We start from the raw sequence: 11,234 nt of genomic DNA, 5'->3' as shown, positions 1-11,234 counted from the left end.
ATTTCTTCACCTAGCTTCCAAGGTATTTTTTAACATCTTCTTTAAAATCCTTTCTAACTTGCCTCTCCTTTTCTTTTGCCCATTACTCAACCATACTGAATAATTTGAAGTATCCTCACTGCTTAATTTCCCCCTATGATTTTCATATATTATAATTTTCTGTCTAAATTTCCATCTCTTTTTGGAAGACTTTTCTAATCTCATCATTCTCCCCTCCCATGCCCTGCCTGCCCCTTTTCCCACAAGGCCACAGCCATGCTGGTCAGGCAGATTTCCAATGTGCATCAGCTTTATTATAATAAGCTCCATTAGATTATAGGTTACTATAGAGTAATGGCATTTCTTTATATCCTTCTCAACTAGCACCCTACATACCTTACCCTCCCTACTCAATAAACAGAAGAAGAATGATTAATCATGTAGATGAAATTATTTTGTTAACTCCTATAAAGCAGGACACAAAGATTATAAATTGCCAATGTTCAGTTAAGTGCCAACAAATCATTCTGATGGTGATAATTATGATGATAATTGGGATTCTCTTCTAGAGCAAGCAAAAGACGTTTGACTCTTGAAAGGGAGGTAGCACCCTCGATGTCCAAGAAAAGGAGATTAAGACTATTGTGAATATCCATGAGATGTCATATAGACTTTTAAATCATGCCATTAAATTATATATGTTTACATGGAAAAATGTTCACAATATTAGGCCAAATGAGAAAGCAGTTCACAAAGTAGTGTCATATAATTTTTAGAAGAGTGGAAAAACATATGAAACTGTTGTTGTGAGTCATCTGTGGTCAGTGGCATACAGATTTATATTTAGTTTTCTTTGAGTTATTCCCGAATCTTTATGTTTTCTGCATTGATCATGTATTACTCTATGTGTGTATATGCATTCATACACACACACACACACACACACACACACACACACACACACACACACGTCTATCATCTATCTATCTATCTATCTATCTATCTGTCTCATCTATCCCTAATTTTATGAAGAAAAAAAGGAACATAGAAATAGAACATGACAATATTAACCCACCCTTGCCTTGTTTTTCATTTTCATTCACATGTGGGGTGCAAGTACTTTTTTTGATTATTTAAAAATATTGGCTACCATTCTAGTTAACTGATAAACTTATTTTCAGGAATATTTTATCATTAATTTGAAATACAATCTCGACCAATTTAATGACTGCATCGTTATAAACATGGCAGGAAAACACGGACTTTGTAGAGTTTAAAAAGTTATGAAGTGTTTTGATTTTTATGATTCCTTTCTGATTGCTGGATGACACAGACTAGATTATTTAAACACATTGTAATATATAAAATATATCAAAATGTCTCTCTCATGACATGTGTCCATACACACATACTTTAAAACTCTTATAGATTGCTAGTCCTCAAGCTCTTGTTCTTACTAATAAGCCATTATACATTTGCAGTCAATTGCATTGTTTTGTGGCAATGAATATCACTTATAGAATAACCTGCAAATGGGTAGTGTAAGTTCTAATGGCTTTTATATATTAATTCCCCAAAGGTAAATGTGTCTTTTTTGTAGGGAAGAAATTGGTATATAATTGCATATTAACTCTAAAAATGAAACCAAATTAATACAAACTACTAAAAGGAAGTGAATGTATTGTAACAATTTTCTTTGACACATATTGAGTCTTGATATATTCTATATGTTGCATATACATTTGTATTTTTAGCACAAGTAATTTTTTTTTGTCTGATATAGCATATCCAAATTCTTTGGGCTTCTTGGTTCTATCAAAAATATAGTTTTTAACTTTCATGCCATTCAGTAGGTTTCTTTTAAAGAATTAACACCCACTTTCATATTAGACTACAGAAAATATTTTAGGGAGCTACATTATCTGTGAATCATGTGATAGAGTATACATTAATAAGATTTTTTAAAAGATATATAGACTTATGGCCTCTAGCCCTGCTTCGTCTTATATAATTTTTGGTAGATCAGCTTTCTCTACTCAGATGTTCAGAAGATAGATATCAATTTAGTATCTCAATCACAGAAGTTTCTTCATCACCAGGGAACTTGTGATTAGTAAAGTGGATGGAAAGGCTGCCCACACTCATGTTTTCCCTGTGCAACAGCTGTTGCCCAGTTTAAGATGAGCATCAGGAAAACTTTTGGTCCTGCTGCTACTTTCTTCCCAAGTTTATCTTCCGATCCATTAGTTGAAAAACAAACAAACTAGAAGAATGAAACACAACTGTATTGTGCATCTATTCTGTGTACCTTAAGTAGACTTTGTATTTTCATCAAAGAGTAAATGTTTAAATAACTAGTTACAACATAAGCCAGACAATGGTAAATTGGATATGAGTTCTGATTAAGTGAGGAAATAAATTTCAACTGCAGAGAAATAAAGGCTTGCAGGAGATGGCACACACATTGAGTTTTAATAGACAGATGTGAGATCATACAAAGGTACTTCTGGGCCCAGTGAATATTATGAGCAAAGATGAGGGATGTATGAAATTGTGGGTCACATTTGGTGATCAGATAGCTGGGGTTCATGTGAAGAGGATTATAGTGGTAAAGCTAGAAAAATAGAAGATAAATTGGATTTCATCCTGGGGGTAGGTGGCTGTCTATGTTGTATTATGGAATTTGTAGTACCTTTTGTAGTTATGAGGAAATCATCGAGAACTGTTAAGAAGGGCATATGATCAAAGTTGTGCTGTGGGGATAGCTGAAAAGGAAGTTGGAGACTGGATTAGAGGTGGGAGAAGCTGAAAGCAGCAACTCCTTTTGAAGGGACTCTAGGCAAAGACCATGAACTAAGACCCTATTATGGAGAATGGGAAGGGAGGGATGTGTTAAGCACACATTATGAAGGTAGAACTAATGTTTAGCAAAACAAGATATAAGGGTGACACGTGACATGAGAATTTTGAGCTTCTCTTTTACTACTGTCCTTTTTCAGCCTATTTCACTTCAGTCAGACTAATTTGGTTTGCCGGTATTTTGAAATGTAGCCCTAACTTTTTGGTTTGAGTATTTTCTATTGTGCTTGTTTCACTTTCCTGACATGGCTTGTCTTCCATATTCTCATGAAATATTTGTATATTGTGTGTTCTTCAAAAGCTCCCTCTGATAAGGTCAAAATTGATCTTTCTTGTAGAAGTCCCAGATATTGGAATTGTATATTTCTTATGAAAAATAAGTTATTTCCTAAGATACTACATTTTCATTGTGAAGAACAATAACTTTGGAGTCAAATTTGTATTCTGTTTACTGTGACCTTAGGCAAATTACCTAATCTAATATAATCTCAGATTCTGCATTTTAAACTGAGTATCATATAGAATCTATGTAGTGATATCTGATACTATTATTAACATTAAATTATATAATGCATATGTATTACTAAGTGACATCCCAAGAACAAGATAAGTGCTTGATAAATATTAGTTTAACTCTTTATGTAGTGTGTGAGAGAATGTATGTTACCTAGAAGATTTAAGGCAATGCGGAATGAGATCCTCCTATCAAATGATGATGGGTCAGTCAAACTGAACTCTTAATGCCCGACTCTTAAAATACAATAAAGACTTTGATTAGGTACATTGGACCAAGAAGGGAAGAGTAGTTTCAAATACCCGCATTTGTTAGTCTCACCTTCCGTTGGAAAACCCGACAGGGTTAGCTTCTCCCTTTAAAACCAGTGTGTTGTGGGGTGCCTGGGTAGCTCAGTTGGATAAGCCTCTGACTTCTGTGTAGGTCATGATTTTGCCATTTCTGATTTCGAGCCCTGCATTGGGCTCTGTGCTGACAGCTCAGAGCCTGGAGCCTGTTTCAGATTCTGTGTCTCCCTCTCTCACTCCACCCCTCCCCTACTTGTGCCCTGTCTCTCTCAAAAACAAACATTTAAAAAATTAAAAATGAATGTGGCTGTAGATGGTGGTTATGTATAGATGGTGGCTTGTCAGAGATACCTGTGAAAATAGTAGTAGTAAAAATACGAGGGAAAGCTGGGAAGACAAGTTAGATTAAATCTTGGTGGGAGAGTTTTTCAGGGAGACCTATATGGGCTTAAGTAGGGTCTTATTCCATCAAGTAGACAGTGGTGAGGGCAGAAACCAAATTCACCTGAACCAAGAGTGAATAGTAAAGTGAGAAAATGGCTGGGATGAAAATAAATAGTTGTTATGAAGAAGGAGGGCAATAGCAGTAAACTTGTTAGCAGAGTGGTTAAGAGCTTAATTCTTTGAATGGTCCACGTACAATGCGATCTGTTCCCTTTGGGAGAGTTCATAATATGAGAAGAAAGCATTGAAAGACTGTATTAGAGACTTTTTCTCTCCAGAGTTTGCTGAACTTATTTGAGTGATAGAATGTGCATAGTCGACTTTAAGATAAATCCTTTTTATGTAATTCTTAGTAATATTTGGAGCAGTGTTTGCGAACATAATTGGTCTAGGGTCCTTGAAGGAGAAGGGCAGAGAAAGGATTACAGTGGAAAAGGAACAAGATTCAAGAATGAGATCAAAGTGAGGAATTTCAGTTTGTGACTGGAAAATGAAAAAAAAAAATTCTGATTGATGATGATGGCTTAAGTATGGCTGGGCTTGTTGACAGATGGAGATGCTATCAATTTATCTCTGCAAAAGATGAAGCTAAAGAATTGGGATGAGAGGATCACAGGGTATAAGAAAAAGGGGGATGGGGGAAGAGAGGACTCTCCTAGAATTCCAGACTATAATGATCTTTTCTCCTAACTTATTAGCTCATTGGTTCCAACAACCTTTGATACAGCTTTTAAGCTTTTCAATTTGTGAAATAATTTGTGATTAATTTAACTTAATTTGTGATTAATTTGCTAATGTTTATTAATTATCCAGTTGTTAGAATTGCTAACTACATGTGTTAATAATCACAGTATCAAAAGAAGCAGCTTCTTTGCCCTACAGAATAAATCAGACAGAAAGCTTCTGTTTTTTAAGGACATGTTTTGAAATAAAAAGGATTTCTGTGTTAAATAGAAATCTTTACTTTGTTTCAGGGAAGGTAGCAAAACACAGTATGATCTTTTAAAGGCATATCACATTAGATCTTAACTTGTGTTCCCCACCATTTCTCTTCAGTTCTCAATTTATGAAAATGAGATATGTATCACTTACCTAGCCAATAACTTAAAATAATGACTTGCTTTTATTGCTTATTTTCCTTTTAACTTAAAATTTATCACCTTAGGATTTTCTCTGTTTGTAATTGTGTTTTCAAGGACATATGTGCAGGGAGCACTGAAAGTAGATGAATTTGTAAATAGCAAATGCGATCCTTTGAAATGAACATCCCGGATTCTAGAACAGTAAAAATTTTCAGAAGAGTCTGCTCTGTATTTTTTTCTAAAGACTTCATTATTTTTAAAGAAGATGCTCTTTGAAAATGTGCAGGAGGCACTTTTTTTAATGGTTAAGTGAAGCAAATGAAAAGCGAATGGAAACAAGGCAGTCACCTTCTACAGAGCTTTTAATAGTTACAGTGAAAAATTAAGGACCACCTGCCATGTTGAGTTTTATAAGTATGAATGATGTAGAGGTACTTGCCAATACATTCATGAATATGTGAAAAAGAGGGGTTTTATATAGTAACACAAACCTTCAAATGGAGTTAATAAAAGACAAGGCTTTTCTTTACTGGGTGGAAAGTTATCTGCTATATAGAAAGGCCTACTGAATGAAACATTTGTCCTCAAATTCCTTTTAATCTGCTGTGAGGTTCTGCCTGTTACCTCACTTGGAATAATGTGCCAATTTTGTAAGGATAAAGAGAATTTTATCCTTTTCTTCATTCCTTTTGCTACTTGATGCAGCATTTCCTTGAATTTCACAGTACCTGCCTGTTTTTAGCAGCTCTCATTTCAGACTATTACTTTCTCGGAGTCACGTGTAAAAACTGATATTCTCATCTCCTTGATGGAGAATATTCAAGAAATGCAATCCCAGTGAGAATGCCACTTACTAATGGATGTTTCTTTCTCCAGGCATCTTAAAAAGTTCCGTTTCTGTTTCAACTCTTCAGTTCCTCCTATTCTTACATTACAAAAATGGATTAAAATGTCTGGGCTCTGTGGACGAATGCTTTCTGTGGCAGCATATTGCTTTCGTGTTACATATTGTCAGTGGTTACTGTCATAGCTCACACTGTAATAGTTTTGAGTTAAAAGTATTTTTCCTGACCCCTTAGAAAAATATTGACTTTGTCCTGTGACAGTTTAGAACTGATATGCAAGAATTATGAGAGCAATAATAGGATTTGATTTGTTTGGTGTTTATGCTTTACTTTTCAAAGATAATTGGATATTGTTCTTATAGATCTAATAGAGTTACATGGAAATAATTACAGAATTTTAAAATGCTATTGGAGGTTGACATTTGGTTTGTAACTGCGGCAAGGAATGCAGGTTCTAGGACTAAACAGTGTACTTTAGTGTCGAGGAAGGTTAAAAGCAAACAACAAAAGCTTCCCACAGTGTTAAACTCAGTTTTAATCTAGCTGTTATTGTGAAGTGTATTGATTTTAACTTACTTCTAAAAACATTGGTAGAGGAGCTGGCAGGCAAAATTTCCAAAATCTTCAAATTTCAGAATTTTTGTATATATGTCCAGGTTATTTAGTTATTTAAGTTGTGTACCAAAGTGAATTTTATTTAGGGGGCTCATCATCGGCATTTCAGGAGCTCTTAGAAAAAGCCACTTCCCTTTGTTGTGATCTCGTTCTAGTGATTAAGGTGACACTCATTCTGTTGTTATTAATGGCCCTCCTCTCACTCTTGAAAGGGTCCAGCCTGGGATGATGAATTATATAGTTACCTTCCATGTAAAGCATTTGGTCTCCTCTTACCACACATTTTATACATTTCCAAAGTAATCAGTTTTTAAATTGTACTCTAGTGTGTTTTAGCTTTTTTAAATATAAAGTTGTTAGCATTATCCAAAATAAAATTTATGTATGTGTAACTGGTAGTTGTATATACTAACAAAAGTAATTATTATACCCTAAAGTTAAGTTATTAAACTGTGACTCAGCTATTCATATTTCATGATGGCAAACTAATTATAGGGTTGTTTTTTTTTTTTTTTTTTTTTTTTGGAGTCAAATTTAGAGCTGAAAGGTAAAGCACCTTATAGGATTATGTGTCAAATGAAATTAGATGGAAAGAAAAATTATGTTTTGGAAGAAGAGGCAATTCAACGTTTTTGCTTCTCTGGAACTAATGTGCATTTAGAGTGAACTTGCATGAAGGCAAATTTGATTTTCATAATTCATTAAATATTTATATTCTGATCATATTGCCAACTAATCCGTGTGAAAAAGAATTTTAGCCTGGACAATGCTAATAGATCTTTTCTTCCTGTATTACTTACATTAATATAAATGTCTATTTAGGATTTTATTCATTCAGTTATATTCAGTGTAATCAGAGTTTATGTTTTTTTTCCATTTCTTTGTGGAATGGTTACTAAATGTATATACACATTCATGAAATGATTAGAAAATTATACATCACAGTATTCAGGTACAAGAGTATATAGTATACACCAAACGGCACAGGACGTGGCAGAGGTCTGGATCCAGAAGAAACACACCACTGGAAACTGAACTGGAGTCAGAAACTGATGGCTGGGTTCTAAGCCCATTTTCACTACCCTGTAACATTAACATTATAAATTAGTGTCACTAATGTCTCTGAGCCTCCACTCTGATTATCTATTGAATGAGGGGTATTTGCTTGCTTGCCTAACTCATATGCTGCTGAGAGGACACTCTTAAAAATCAACCTGCATTTTAATTTTTAATACTTTAAAACCAAAACTTCTGGCACAATCTGGATAATTGGAAAATGTAAGAGTAGAGTCTAGGAAATATCTAATGATGACAAAAATCTCTGAACTCTACCCCCCAGAGATGTCCTGAATGTCCAGTTCTCTACAAACAACCACGTGTGTCCTGTTCCAGTCCACCATCATCTTCCACCTGTATCACTGCCCCACTTTTTCTCTGTTTTCCTTTTCTGCCTTGTGCGTATGCAATGCATCTACAGTGATTTTTTTTTTAAGTTTACTTATTTATTTTTGAGAGAGAGAGTAAGCAGGGGAGGGACAGAGAGAGAGACAGAGATAGAGAGAGAGACAATTCCAGGCAGGCTCTGGACTGTCAGCGTAGAGGCATAGAGCCCAACACGGGGCTTGATCTCACGAACACTGAGATCATGACCTAAGCCAAAATCAAGTGGCGGATGCTCAACCAACTGAGCCACAGCAGCGCCCCTACAGTGATGCTTCTAAATGTGAGTCATATCTTACCATTGTGTTCTAAAAATCCTTCACTGGCTTACTACTCCTCTTAGAAGGAAATAAAAACTTAACTCTTGCCTCTGCCTTGTTCTAGAGTCATCACTTGCTCCTCTGTCATTTGTATCCTACATTCCATCACAGTAACATCCTGCATTGCCTCAAATTGCCATGATCTTTTTCCTCTCTGCTCTTTCTTTGTCTGTGAATAATCTTCTTTCCACTCTCTTGAGTACTTCTTACTTATTCTGCAGGTTTCACGTATACCAGAGGAGATGCCACTGAATCCGTGTTCCTGCACTGATTCGCATTCATGACATATCATGCTTTTTAGAATTGCTTGTTTAATTATTGGCCTTCTACTAGACAGAGCTCTGTGAGGACAAGGACTGTGTCTGTCTTTCTTCCCACAACGTCTATAGGTCTTTGCATAGTGAGTACATAAGAAGCATTCATAATATTTGTTGGATGATAAGTAAGTGAATAACTGTACAGAAAGACCGCACAGTACATAAGATGAGCTGTGATAAACATTTGTCAGAAGGTTACTGTATTGTGAGTGTCCAAAGAATAATGGACAAGAATTAACTTGATATGAGAGGTAGAGGGAAGTAGAAATTTCAAGTTTCCTACTAGTGAAGGAATAACAACTTTAGTTTTTGTTTTTTAATTCTAGGTTAAGACTTATAAGTGGAGACATACCTTTTATGTAGATAGAAGTTTGAAATAATGACTCTGATCTGAGAGAAGAGAGGGTGGTAATAAGAACAGTCCTATCAACTTCAACGTATATAGCACTTTTTCCATTTTTCAAACCTTTTTTTTAACAAAAATTTCAAGTGAGGTTAATTTCTTCTTTCAATGTTTATTTATTTATTTTGAGGAAGAGATGAAGTGAGTAGGGGAAAGTGCAGAGAGAGAGAGAGAGAGAGAGAGAGAATCCCAAGTGGGCTCTCCACTGTCAGCACAGAGCCCGACACAGGGCTCAATCCCACAAACCTGTGAGGTCATGACCCGATCTGAAATCCAGAGTGGAGTCGAATGCTTAACCCACTGAGCCACTTAGGCACCCCAAAGAGGTTAATTTCTAAGCAAACATCTAGAACTTTAGCTGGAGAAACTTGAAGAAAAAGTAAGTTTATGGAAGCTAAAACTAAACTTGGTAACAAAGTTATGTTCTATTTTGTATGACTATGAAAAAAAATCTAGCCGTAATCTTTTTTTTTTTTTTTTTCCCCCTGCTAGTTAGGACAGGGCTTCATTAAAGGAGATACCTGGGACTCAGGAGTAAAATTGACAGCCTGTTTGTAGTATAGCAGGGTTTCTCAACACTAGTCCTACTGACATTCATTCCACGTAATTTCTGTTGTGGTGAGTCCTGTAAGTTGTGTAGCAGCATCTCTGATGTTCACCTACCAGATGCCAGTAACAACACCCCAGTTCAAATAACCAAAAATGTCTGCAGGTATGGTAAGATGTTCCCTGCAGGCAAAATCACCCCCACTTGAGAAATATTGCACTGGAAAATTAAAAGTTATATCCTCATGCTGTATGGATAGGAAAACTTTATAATATTTTGGAGCCTTTGTAATTCCTATGTAAATTGTTTCTAGCCCTGTATTTGGTGATTATTAGCAAAATGTGACCAGTTTCAGATTTTGTGTGGAATGTAAAAGTGGTGAGGACTCTGGACTACTTGTCTCAGAAAACAAAGACATCAAAGGAATAGAATGGGTGGTAGAAATGTAAGATAAGAAAGGAGAGTTAATTTGTGTCTTGAGGATCTGCCTCAAAGGTGTGAAGAGAGAATACATGAGTCTGCCTGAATCTTTGACTTGCTTGGGACCCAGGGTTGAAGAATTGAAGAAGCCTTACATTTCCCCCAAAGATGGGCTTCAGTTATGGGGTATGCACTTCTGTATATAGTCTTTATTTTTGTTCAGATGCACTTGAATGGAAGACAGTGAGTGTTTCTTATAACGGGTGGCTACAATTTTCCAGAAAATGAGCTGCATATATTCCTGTAGGTAGGAGACATGTCTTTGGCCTTCTGTTCTCATACGTTATGGTCAGCTGTTTCATGTCAGTTGTTTGGCTGTGGACTACCAGTGTTGTATTAGTAGGTGAAAATGAAACCACAGTTTGTCACTTGGTCACTGCTGGTGACAGTATGGCATACTTTCTGGAGTGTGATCCCTCTCCTTCTTGTTTATGATCCTCAGTTATTAATTATGAGAAGGCCCCACCTTCTTCTGCCTAACTTCTCCCATATCTATAGACCATAAATCTCTTATAATGGAGGTTTTTTGGGCATACTTGCTAAGAGAAATAATGACAGAAGTCCTAAAATACTGTGATTTTTCTTCTTTAGTTGTCATGAAGAAAGAGAATGGTAGCGTTCACTTTTCTTAGTTGTCTTTAAAAAAAAATGTCATACTTTGCAGATATGGATAGAAAGCAGTTGATATCAAATTGTGTATGGATGCTTACATTACTGTTAAGGGCAGCAAAGGAAAAGCATGAACTGACTTGAAAATAAGTTGTATTATTGTAGAATTCTGTTCTTTTTTCATTATTTTTCCTTTTTTCGCTCTTTCTCGCTCTCCCTCTTTTCAGTGAACGTTTTATCTGTAATAGCTGCCTGCAGTGTACTGGAGCTTTTCTTGACCCTTTCAAATCCTTGAGTTTTTATCAGTCCGTCTTATGTTGTTTTATTTTGGTATCACATGGCAAGTTACACAGTTTGAAATGTGTGTTTGGCATATTTTCTTTCACTGGAGATTATAGGGCAAAGTTGTACCTTTATCTAAATAACCTACTAAACAAAGTAAATTTGTAACAGACCAAAGCAACAAAAGGAAAACTAGGTTAAATTTCAAATG

At 35.6% G+C, this 11,234-nt stretch overlaps 1 protein-coding gene across 6 annotated transcripts in view; it reads left to right on the top strand.

The window, feature by feature from the left end:
- EPHA7 (EPH receptor A7) overlaps positions 1 to 11,234 on the top strand; it is a 171,420-nt gene that overhangs the window by 32,069 nt on the left and 128,117 nt on the right. The window lies entirely within an intron of this gene.

This window comes from Herpailurus yagouaroundi, unplaced genomic scaffold, assembly GCF_014898765.1.
Source record: "Herpailurus yagouaroundi ecotype Mexico unplaced genomic scaffold, PumYag 139, whole genome shotgun sequence".
Classification (NCBI taxonomy): domain Eukaryota; kingdom Metazoa; phylum Chordata; class Mammalia; order Carnivora; family Felidae; genus Herpailurus; species Herpailurus yagouaroundi.
Note: the sequence above shows the minus strand (reverse complement) of the source record. Positions and strands in the feature narration are given on the sequence as shown.